The sequence below is a fragment of the Humulus lupulus genome, chromosome 3, assembly GCF_963169125.1.
Source record: "Humulus lupulus chromosome 3, drHumLupu1.1, whole genome shotgun sequence".
Lineage (NCBI taxonomy): Eukaryota > Viridiplantae > Streptophyta > Magnoliopsida > Rosales > Cannabaceae > Humulus > Humulus lupulus.
The window spans coordinates 113,653,092-113,665,977 of NC_084795.1; the positions used below are offsets into that span (position 1 = coordinate 113,653,092).

General features: G+C 38.0%; 1 non-coding gene across 1 annotated transcript; it reads right to left on the reverse strand.

Annotated features, from left to right (window-relative positions):
- Positions 1–8,846: 8,846 nt before the first annotated feature.
- LOC133827682 (small nucleolar RNA R71) lies at positions 8,847–8,953 on the reverse strand. Its single transcript, XR_009890333.1, has one exon. It is a non-coding gene; the product is annotated as a small nucleolar RNA R71 (small nucleolar RNA).
- Positions 8,954–12,886: the final 3,933 nt, after the last annotated feature.

The window sequence follows — 12,886 nt, forward strand, 5'->3', positions numbered from 1 at the left end:
AAATCAAAATGCCTTAATCATCTTCCTAAGCATGCAAAGTCTAAAAAAATTTGTCTCAAATAGTGAAAAAGCAAGTTCTAGAATTTTCCAACATCTTTTCTCAAATCAAAGATTAAGCAATGCATAAACCACACCTTTGTGTTCAAGAAATTCAACAATCATGATCAAGTGTTCATCTTTATTAATAACCAAAAGTATACTTAAGAAATATCCAACTTAAGCACGTAGATTTTTTTTCATAGCATAGCTTTCAATTCCATCAAATTATATCACAATGTATTCACTCAATCTCACCGGCTATCATTATCAACTTGATTCAACAAACACGACACTCTAAACATCCTAGACACAACAACATAGTAATTAAAAGAAAAACCAAATGCAATACACAACTAAACACATAAAAACAACTAAAACATAAACACAACTAAAACAAACAACTCAATATATACAAAATGAAAGTAAATCTTCTCCCCCAAACTTAATATGAGCATTGTCCACAATGTTAAAAATAAAAGCAAAGGAAAAGAAAGTGACTTGACAAACTCATTTCCTCTTCTCCCATTCCGTCTTACTGGGCTGTGAAAAAGTTAAACATTGACCTCTTTATGGTGGGACAAAATAGGCTAATGGAGTTGAACGAGCTCGATGAATTCTGAAATGAAGCCTATGAGAATGCGAGGATTTATAAAGATAAGTCGAAGGCCTTCCATGATAAGTGGATACTTAGGAAGGATTTTCAACCAGAAGATAAAGTACTACTATTCGATTCTAGACATAAGCTCTTTCCCAGTAAATTGAAGTTGAGATGGTCAGGACCATACACAATAGTTGCTTTATTTCCATATGGAGCGGTGCAAATTCATAGCGAGAAGACGGGACACTTTAAGGTGATTTGTCAGAGATTGAAGCATTATTTGGAGGGCCCAATGGAAAAATGCAAGTCTGTGGTGATTATGGAATCACTCTGAATTGAATGAAAACAAGAGTCCTGCTAAAAGACGTTAAAGACAGCGCTCTTAACAGACATTACTAAGTTTATTTTTATTTTTCTTTTATTTTATTTTAAATTTATGTTATTTGTTTTTGTTTTGTTTGGAACAATGCTTTAGGGAATTTGTTTTAGATATTTTTAGTTTTAATTAGAAAAAACATTCTAAAGTAATTTATAAACCGTGAAAAACACAATGGTTCTACAAGAAAAGGTTTAGAAAATTTTATTTTTGGAAGCTGTAGCGCTACAACGCTCTCAAAGAAGCGCTACAACACTATTTACAGAGGAGTTATCAAATTTTTTTAAGGAAGCAGCACTGCAACGCTATGAAGGTGGCGCTATGTCGCTACTCTCAAAACCAAAGGAAGCTTTAATCGCCAATTAGTGCTACAACGCTGTTCCATCGGCGCTACGACTCTCTTTCCAGACTCAAAATTGCCTAGGTAGCGCTACGACGCTAAATAAGTAGCACTGTAGCGCCCTTGGACTCAGATTTTTTTAAAAAAGGGTTGGGTTGCGATTTTTTTTCCAAACTCTCATTTCTTCTTCTCCCATTTCGTCTTCTCTCTATTCCAACACCCCAAAACCACCGTCTATCCTCCATTAAAGCCTCTTCCCAGAAATCCCACCATATTTTCCATCTCTCTTCTTCATCTTCTCTCTTCTCTCAACCATTTTGCCCATTGATCCAATTCTTCCCACCAAAACCAATTTTAAATTTAACTTTTTGAACCCTAAAAATCAAAGTTTCAAATTTTGTGAAGAATGTTAAAATTCTCATGGGACGTTGGTCATTCAAGCACGTGGAAGGTCATTTCAAAGGCTAGTAAGGGTTTTAACTCATTTTAATTTCGGGATTCTTTCCACATTTGGGGTTGGGTTCAAATGTTGCTTGTACTTGGGGTAGAAGTTGGTTTTTGCTGCTGTGTTCTGTTGTATATGGGTATTTTGTGCTGTGATATTGGATCTATAGGGTGATTTTGAAGAAGGAAAGTATATAATTTAAGGGGAGGTGCTGCCGATTTTTTTTCTTCTAGATTTGGTGTTGTTGAGAGCATAGAATATGGCTCCTAAAAGTAAGGATGGGAAGTCTACGGATAAGGGTAAAGGCAAAGCTTCTGCATCTCAACAATGGGAGGATACACCGGAGTAGGAGTTTGATGAAACAAGGTTTATAAATTTTTCAGCTCAAGAGCGACATGAGAAGTTTGTGAGAAAAATGTTTATTCCTGAAAGAGAAGTAGAATTTCAATCTGAACCCTTTGATCATCAAATTTTTGAGTTGGTTAGAGCTAATCTAGCAGCTCGGAAATGGGACAACTTTGTTACGAAACTGGCTCAGGCGAACGTATCATGGTTTACGAGTTCTATGCGAATTTAAGGGCTAAACACAATGATAAAGTAATTGTTCGAGGCAAGCAGATGCCTTTCATAGCTAAATCAATTAATAAGGTGTTTAATGTGCCGCATATAAAAGATCAAGAGGAGGAATATACAAGATTTTTGAAATGATACATAGATTATGCTGCTGTGGCAGAGAAGTTATGTTTTGAGGGTGCTCCATGGAATTTATCTAGATCTTTACCCAAGAGTATTGCTTCATGTCAGTTGAATATTGAGGCCAGATTCTGGGCTTTCTTTGCATGTGCTCGGTTTATGCCAGTGAGTCATGTGTCTAAAATGACAAAGGATCGAGTACTTTTGATGTATGCGCTGATGACAGGAATGACTGTTAACATGGGCTCGTGGATTAAAGAGAACATTGAGTACATTGAAAAAGGCCATAGCACTGGAGGTTTAGGCCATGGGTTTGTAATCACTATGTTATTGTAGAGTCCAAGAACTTTACTTAGCTAAGTTAGATAGTATTATAATAGTAATAATAGTATTATCTTTATGACTGTGGATTTTTTGTTCAGACCGGGATTTATTTGGACACTCATAGTAATACTTGTAGATTTTCTAAGTTTAACCTATAGTTTAAGAATATTAATTTTAACCTAAGGTTTGATTAATATGACTGATATTGAGGGTAATATTCATTATATTATAAGGTTTAGATAAGACCCAAAAAGATAATAGAACATGTCATGTATAGGTTTATTAATGATTAAGTATTTTGAGGATTAAATTTATTAAGGTTAAAATTTGAATACCCTAAGGTCAGTCACCAGCTTTGAAAATGTTAGAGGGCTTAGTCAAGGCTGTTTACTCAATTGAAATTAAGCTAAAAATGTGTAATTTTGTGTTTAAATATTCAGCGTATGCCGATATATCGCAGCTATAGGGGGCGATATATCGCAATACGAAGATATGGAAAACACGGAACGATGCACGATTGCCTCGGGCATAATGACCCAGGCGATATATCGCCTCCTTCAGCATATTTTGAAAGTTTTCAAAAACGTTCTCCATTCAAACCTTCAACCTCTTGATAAGTCCAACACCTTTTTGAACGAGTCTTCAGCCTCTGCTGAACGATAATTCAAATTGTTTTCACTTAAAAAGCCATTATTTTTATTCAAGTTAAATGAAGATCTTTTCATTCCTAAACTCTATAAATAGGACCTAGTACCCAACCATTTATTCATCTATTACTCTAAGTTCAGAGGCTGCAAGTTGCTAGGTGAGTGTGAGAGTGTAAACACTTGGGTTGGGAATTATAAGCTTGATCACTATAAGCTTACCAAACACTTGGGAAGTAAGGTTCTATACACATTTTGTTTCAAGGTTTAGATTAGTCATATAAGTCTTCAAGGTATCCTAAACTCTAGTCCATTTCTGTATTATGTTCTTTAAAATTCTCATAGTCTTCTACTCATTCTAACCTTATTCTAATGGGCATATGACTTGCTTAGTTTATGGGACCCCAAGTAATAATGGCCATTATAGTATGTCTGTGACATAAGTGTTATGGTATGTTTTTATGTTACATTATGAATTTTTATGTATATGGCTATATGTTAGATTTTCCATGCTGGGCATTAGGCTCATTCCTTTTATGTTTTTATGTGCAGGAAAATAGCTATAGTGGCGGGAAAGGTTTGTGGATGCTTGGGGAATGTGTATTGAGGTGGAATGGATTCAAAGAGCCGAGAGTTTCGATTCGAGGATGTAGTTTTTATTCTTATGGTTTTTATATGTATTTTTTCCGCATTTTATTATGTAATCTCTTTTTAATTATCATTATGTCATGTTTTGATTTTAAAACAATGGGATCCCATATCCTAACTTAAATTTTATGTAAGTTTGACCTTTGTTTTTTTAAGTTTTAATAAAGTTATGATCTTATCACTTGTAAGTGTTATTAAGAATTAGTGTTTATGTATAGTTTTCGTTAATGGTCCAAAAGTCTAGAGTAGTTGGGTCATTATAGTTATGCTACAAAGCTGAAGTTCCTGAGTTAGTCACATATATTTATCAGTCATTACAACAACCTTTGTCTATTACTTTAATGAAGGATTATCCTGCACCTGCTCTTTATGTGCCACAGACGAGGAAGAAGGGTAAATGCCATGTTGAAACTGAGGTGGAAGAAGATGCTGATCTAGTGTTGCTGGGGGGGGGGGGGGGGTAGTAGTGACCATAGCATCCAGAATGGCAGTGATAAGTTGGATTATCTTCTCCAACAAAATCAATACATGGTTCAGCAACATCAATTGATGAATCAATATATGGGACAACAGTACGAATATGAAGTGAACCATGTGGCTCGCTTAAATAACTTAGTGAGTTGATGGTTTTTAAATGAGGCGGATCATAATTATTTTGCTCCACCACCACCATATCCACTGTATTCTTCATTTTTCTCTCCACCGTCGCCTCTATCATTTGCTAGATTTCAAGAACCACAACCTCCGCCATCTCAACCTTTTGAGGGACCTTCGTCCCATCCGCCACAACTGCCATATTGATGTGGCTGTTCAGGTAAGTCTCTGTTTTCATTTTTTATGCACTTTAACATTGGGGACAATGTTAGGTTTTAGTTTTGGGGGAGAGATTTATTTTTAGTGTTATTAGATGCATTTTTCAGTTTTTTTTTAGTTAGTTATATTGAGTCATGTTTTAGAGTGTAAATTAAGTTGATGATAATTTCCATTTTAATATGATTGACTGTTATGTAGTATAATCCGAAGGAAAAGTTGATGTGCTTCTGAATCAATCTGTGTGCTTGGTTAGATTACTTTGTTTTTTTTTTTTCACTGTGATCTATGGCTCATAAATTGCAAATTTTATAATTGAATTATTTTATGCATGTCAAATTTGGATCTTGGATTGAAAAAGATTGAAAAAAAATACTAGAACTTGTTTTCTTACTATTTGAGATGAAATTTAAAACAATGCACATTTGGAAAAATGATATAGGCAATTTTTTTGGACTAGTTGTGCCTTTCAAGCTAAGATGGTTAAAAGAGTGGAATGAAGTGAAAGTGGAAGAAAATGGAGTTATTTTGAAGAAAATCGCGTCGTTCGGGAGCAATATGTCTGAGTAATGATTCTGTCAATAACGCTATTTGTGCTAGAAAGGAGACATTTAACGCTTTTGAATCCGCTAGTAGCGCCCCAACGCTATTAAACAAGCGCCACAGCACTATAAGGAACAGAAGAATAGCGATACAACACTACATTACTAGCGTTACAGCGCTAGTGAAACAACTTTTGAGGCAATTTGGCGCCGACAATAGCGCTACAGTGCCTAAGACCTAGCGCTACAACGCTATCGGCGCAGTTTTGAGATTTTTAGCCACTTTTTGAAGGACAAAATGGTCTTTACACTTGGGAGCCTTGGAAAACTATTTAAGGGACATTATTCTATGAATTTAGGAGGCAGTTTTAGTTTTATAAACCCTAGATCTAGAAAAGACTGCTGTAATTAGATTTCTTTTCTCTGGTTTATGACTTTCTAGATTTCTTCTCCATCTGAATTCTTTAGGTTATTTTCTATGAATAATTATTTGAATTTTATTCTCATTATGTTAGCTATGAACTAAATCTTTTATCTAGGGATTAATGTAGTCACTTGAATTTCAATTTAATTTTATTATGATGTTCTATTGATACTTCTTCTCTATTCTAATCTATATGATTCTTGTTTAATGCTAGTAAATACTTTATCACTATTTACTTGATTAAATGGTTTTGATTCAAAATTCAAAAGATGAGAATTGAATATGCTATCATTATATAGACATAGGTTGCATATTCGACGAAAGTACCTGTATGACTTGTGTAGTAATTAGGTTTCCATGTTTAATGCCTTCTATATGTTTAAGTTTATCACATAGATGTAGAAAACTTGCATATAGGTTGATATCTTATATCTTAAAAAAAAATAGGAATCGATTATGATATCCTGCTATTAGAATAGGAAGAAGAGATTTAGAATTGATTAGTAAAATTAATAGAATGAAAAGTTGATGAAATTAACTCCTAGGCTTTTTATTATTGATTTTTAATTAGTTGAGTCATTGTTTTGATTACAGTTATTTAAATTCTTTTCATAGTTTAGAGTATTCATTTTAATTTTAATTATTCATCAAAATTTGAATTCACCAAATAGAATTTGAAAATTAATTATTTGTAATTAGTCAACAGTCCTTGTGGGAACGATACTCTATTTACTATCTATATTACTTGAATCGATTGCTTGCACTTGCGTATCATATTTTCACGACCAAAAATCCAAGTGAAATAGAGTGTTTGTGTTGTTATTGTGTGGTTTTAGTCATTTTCTCTTTTAATTTTTATTTGTGTATTTTGTTTTAATTAGTGATAAATCTTGTGGGAAAATAATGAGATTATGATTTTAAAAAAATTATATTTGTTTTTGAAGGCAAAAAAAAAAAAGGATGCTTGGGGAAAAATGTGCAAAGAAAGCATCTTGGAGCTAAAATTCTAGTACTTTGCTGTAGCATCATTTCAACTTTGCTGTAGCCAAGTGTGCACAACCAGCATCATATGTTATGCATACTTGGCAAGCCATTAAATGAGGTGGAATGATATGATGAGATGGAGGATGAGGTGGTAAAGAGCTAATATTTTTTAGGAAAAAGTTGGTCCCCACATGTGGAGAAAAAGAAAAGGGTTTATACCCATTTTTGGAACCCTAGAGAGAGAATCATGATCTTCAACAAAGAACCCAGCCGCCCACACCATTGAAGGGATTTTTTCTGCATTTTTGAGCTGATAAACACCAAGAAAATAAGAGGAAAAATGTGGAGAAGAGAAGAGAAACAAGAAAAAAGGAGGAGGAGAAGAAACTTTCCACCATTGGGGGCTAGAATCTCTTTCATCCTCTATTTTGATTTTGCATTATTTCTCTATGTTTTGAACTCATAGAACAATGATGGATGTTTATCGTTTTTTGTTGATTTTGAGTATGAACTAACTTTTTAAACCTAGGATAATGATGAACCCTAATTTGTAGTGAAATCTCAAATTTTTTATTTTAAATTTATGCTAAGTTGCTCTTGTTCAATTAAGTTAATTTATTGCTAATTCTTCCTTGAGATTGATAAACTTGAGTGAGTTATAAGCTAATTTGAATTCCTAAAAGGTTTAGATTAGTGGATAGGCTTAGCTGATGCATGTTGATAACTATGTTGTTGATTAGTGGATAATTTAGGGATATTTTTTTCACCATGGAAAATTGAAGGATTAATACTTGAAATTATGTTCTTGAAATTGAATTTAGCATAGGAATATGTGAATTTAATTGATAGAACTTTAACCTGAGCGTTTGGAAAAATGGCATGTGCATTGAATTGGAAATCCTAGTTACAAGAGAACTTTGCTATGAACTTTGTTGTAGCATTTGGGGTAAAACTACAAATTAGGGGGAATTGATATTCCTAGCTATTTCCATCATTCATTTGACAAAGAATTATTCATTGATTTAGTTTAAATTGCTTCTCCTTATTTTTCTAAAGTAATTTGCAGTTTCTTAATTAATCACACCAATTTCAATCGTTTGCAACCCAAATTGTTAGAGTTGATTTTTTTTATAATACTTAGCTTAAAGCAATCCTTGAGGAGACGATATATGGTATTTGCTACTATATTACTTTTTCTCGATAGTGTACACTTGCACTTAGCTTAATTTTACGCATTAAGTTTTTGGCGTTGTTGCTGAGGATTGATTAAAGTTAATTATTATGAAATTAATCATCTTAAAATTTTGTTTAATTTTCTTTCATGCTAACTTGGGTGATTCTCGTCAAAATTCAGGTTCACATAGTGTATGAGCGAGAATCAAGACCCTGAACTACTTCCCTTTGATCTAGAACGTGAGCACACATTCAGACGAAGGCGAAAAGTACAAAAAGCCTAAATGGAAGTAGTAGTGATGGATGTTGAGCAAGGAGCTCAACAGGGAGTCGCTCAAAGCGCAGCAAATCAAGCAAGAGCTACTCAAGAAAGAGTATCTCAAGGGGGAGTAGTTGTTAATAATAGGCAAAATGTTGTTATTGTATTTGATGATCGAGATCATTCCATTCAGTAATATGCTCTCCCCCTCTTCAACGAGCTCAATATGGGCATTGTAAGACCAGAAATTCAGGCTGCACAATTCAAATTGAAGCCAGTTATTTTCCAGATGCTTCAGACTATGGGCCAGTTCAGTGGAATGGCAACAGAAAATCCTCACCTCCATCTTCTCTTGTTCATTGAAGTGAGTGAATCTTTCAAGCTGCCCAGAGTTATAGAGGATGCCCCGAGATTGAAGTTGTTCCCATACTCCTTGAGAGACAGAGCGAGAGCTTGGTTGAACTCTTTGCCTTCTGATTATGTGAATACTTGGCAAGAGTTGGCCGAGAAGTTTTTGATGAAGTATTTTCCTCCCACTAAAAATTCCAAGCTCCACCATGAGATTACTTCATTTCAGCAACTTTATGAAGAATCATTATATGAGGCATGGGAGGGGTTTAAGGAGTTGTTGCGGAAATGCCCTCACCATGGCATTCCACATTGCATCCAAATGGAGACCTTCTATAACGGTCTCAACGCTCATACTAGAATGGTGGTTGATGCTTCAGCAAACGGGGCTCTTGTTGCTAAGTACTATAATGAGGCATATGAAATCATCTAGAGGATATCCAACAAAAACTATCAATGCCCCACATCTAGATCATCTACAGGTAGAAAGGTGGCTGGTATTCATGATGTAGATTCCATCACTTCTTTGGCAGCCCAAGTTTCCTCTATTTCTAATATGCTGAAGACAATGAATATGGGGATGAATCAATCAATGTGGCAACCTATGAGGAAAAAAATGGGGCAAATGGATATCATTTGTTGTGTGTATTGTGGTGATGGTCATACTTTTGACAACTACCCTTCCAATCTAGTAGTTGTGTGTTACATGGGGAATCAAAATATGAATGGTCCTTATTCTTATTCCTACAATCCAAGCGATGCAATCTAGCTCTCTTAAGAACATGTTGAAGGAGTATAAAGTGAAGAATGAAGCCATTATTCAAATCCAAGCGACATCATTGAGGAACTTAGAAAACCAAGTTAGGCAACTAGATAATGAGCTTAGTAATAGACCCCATTGTACATTGCCAAGTGATACCGATAATCCAAAAATTGTGGGCAAGGAAAACTGTAAAGTTGCCATTTTAAGGAGTGGAAAAGAGTTGGAAAATAACAAGACAAATTATGAACATGAGGGTGAGCCCTCTTCAATCCAAATAAATGAGGAAATCCAAAAAGATGCTGAAATTCCTAGTGCACAAAAATCTGACTCTGCCCTGAATGCTGCAGGGATGCCGCAGCATAGTCACCCAGACAACTAAATTTCAAAGCAGCCACCTCCATTTCCTCAACGTTTTCAGAAGGAAAAGTTGGATTTGCAATTCAATAAATTTTTAGATATGCTGAAGCAGTTGCATATCAACATCCCACTTGTAGAGGAACTTGACCAAATGCCTAACCATGTGAAATTCATGAAAGATGTTCTTACAAGAAATAGAAGGTTAGGAGAGTTTGAAACTATGGCTATAACCAAGGAGTGTAGTTCATTTATGCAAAACAAGTTGCCACCAAAGTTGAAGGATTTTGGGAGTTTCACTATTCCCTGTACTATTGGAGACACTTATTATGGGATGAATTTATGTGATTTGGGTTCTGTTGACGGTGAGAACTCGTCAACTAAGTTGAGTTGGAAAAATTATCAAATCAAGATCTCTAATGGAAAAGCTGTAGAAACTTAAACAATTACTCAAGAATAATGATAGAACAATAATGGAGAATTCAGTCTTTCATTCACCCTCAAGCCTTTGCTACAGTAAAATTTCCAACCCCCTTTCAGGTGGTGTTAGAGTTCATTTTATAGTAGGCTCTAATGGCCTTAGGTACATAGTGGTCCAGGAGACCGAGGGGTACATAAGTACTATGTCAGGGGAGTGGCTTCAGAGGTTGTGGTCGTACATCCAGTACAGGAGCAGGTGTCAGGAGAATGCCTCCACTACTTGTCTGTACCCATGTCTGATGAGTGGTGGCTGGCATAGTGGCGCAGGGGGTAGTGGTGTCGGCTCTGACCTTTGGCCATAGACGTACGGACCATGACTCTTATCCCAGCAATCCCACTGGTACGGGCGTCCATACCCAGTATTAGATCATACAAGTATGTCCCATTTGACTCGTACTGGAGTCTCTAAGCATAAGGGTCTCAAGATGTAAGGAATGAGACCCTTGGTGTATGGCTCTGCTCATGTGGCCACCAGGTGGCGTGGCTCACGTTCCTTCGCGAGGCCCCCTTAGAAGACCTATTGATGGTGCGGCTCTTTGGCTGTCCACGAGGTCGAGTGTGTTGTGGATGTGGCCCTCATGAGGCCATGGGCGCCGAGGCCCGATGACGGGGCTACCACGGCGAGGCTACTTAGGCCTATGGCGAGGCCACTTCAGCCTATGAGGCGAGGCCACTCGGGTGGTGCGGCTGAGACATCTCGCAAGGCCCTTCGGGTGGTGCGGCCGAGACATCTCGCGAGGCCTTTCAAGTGGCGTGGCCGAGACCCCTCGCGAGGCCCTTCAAGTGGTGCGGCCGAGACATCTCGCGAGGCCCTTCGGGTGGCGTGGCCGAGACCCCTCGCGAGGCCCTTCGGGTGGCGTGGCCGTGAACCCTCGCGAGGCCTTTCAGGTGGTGCGGCCGAGACATCTCGTGAGGCCCTTCGGGTGGTGTGGCCGAGACCCCTACCGAGGCCCTTCAGGTGGCGTGGCCGTGACCTCTCGCGAGGCCCTTCAGGTGGTGCAGCCGAGACATCTCGCGAGGCCCTTCGGGTGGCGTGGCTGAGACATCTCGCGAGGCCCTTCAGGTGGCGTGGCCGAGACCCCTCGCGAGGCCCTTCAGGTGGTGCGACCGTGTGCATGGGGCGTGGCCATGCGAGGCCACTTAGCGTTGGGGCCGAGCGAGGTGGTGTGCCGTGCGCATGGGGCGTGGGCAGGCGAGGCCAAGCGAGGCCATGTCGCCTCGCGCCTAGGCATCCAAGCGGGGCCGTGCGAGGCCATGACGTCTTAGCATCTATGCCTTGCAAAACGCGTGCCATGCGGCACCGATCCCATGGGGCGTGGATCCCAACTCGCGACGTGACGGTATGATGGCTTCTCGAGACAATGGCGGCTCAAGAACCTTGCCTTGGCCTCATATTTTCCCTTGATGAGATTTTGAGCATCAACAGGTGCTAGCATTAATTTGATGCCAATGTTTGTTTTCAAGAAATTGGCAAATGGAGAAGTCAGGCCTACCACAATTACTCTTCAACTTACAGATAGATCTCTTGCTCACCCAGATGGGAAAATTGAAGATGTGTTGGTAAGGGTAGACAAATTCATATTCCCTGCTAATTTTATTGTGCTAGACTATGAGGCAGATAGAGAGGCGCCCATTATCTTGGGGAGGCCATTTCATGCAACACAAAGAACTTTGATAGATGTGCAGAAGGGTGAGCTTACTATGAAAAGGTGACTTTTAATGTTTTAAGGCTATGAAATTTCCTTATGAGGTTGAGGAATGCTCAATGGTTTCAATGGTACATTCTTTGGCATCAAAGGACATTGAGACTAGTAACGTTGATGATCCATTAGAGAGGTTATTGTTGCTTGATTCTCATAATGACAAAGATGAGGAAGAGTACTTAGCTTGGTTGAATGCTAATTCCCAAGGGTTAAGAACAAGAGGACGATTTGATTCATTGGTATTGTCATCTAGGGAGTTCAAGCTCATAAACCATCAATTTAAGAGACACCTGAGTTGAAGTTGAAAGTCTTGCCATCACATTTGCGATATGCCTACTTAGGTCCACCATCCACTTTACCCGTCATTATTTCAGCAGAGTTGAATCATGAACAAGAAGAAAAGTTGCTTAAGGTGTTGACAAAGTTCAAGAAGGCCATTGGGTGGACTATTGCAGACATTCGAGGTATTAGTCCTTCTTTATGTATGCATAAGATCTTGCTTGAAGACAGGGAAAAAGGTTCTATTGAGCGACAAAGGAAACTAAATCCTATCATGAAGGAAGTAGTGAAGAAATAAATCTTCAAGTGGTTAAATGCTGGCATTATTTATCCTATCTTTGACAGATCATGGGTGAGCCCTATTTAGTGTGTGCCAAATAAGGGTGGGATCACGGTGGTGAAAAACGAAGACAATTAGTTGACTCCTGCTAGAAGTGTGATTGTATGGAGAATTTGCATGGACTACAGGATGCTAAACAAGGCCACTAGGAAGGATCATTTCCCTCTTCCTTTCATTGATCAGATGCTAGACAGACTTGCTGGGAGAAGGTACTATTGTTTCCTGGATGGGTACACTGGTTACAATGAGATAGCAGTGGTCCTAGAAGATCATCACAATACTACATTCACTTGCTCCTATGGTACTTTTGCATTGAGGAG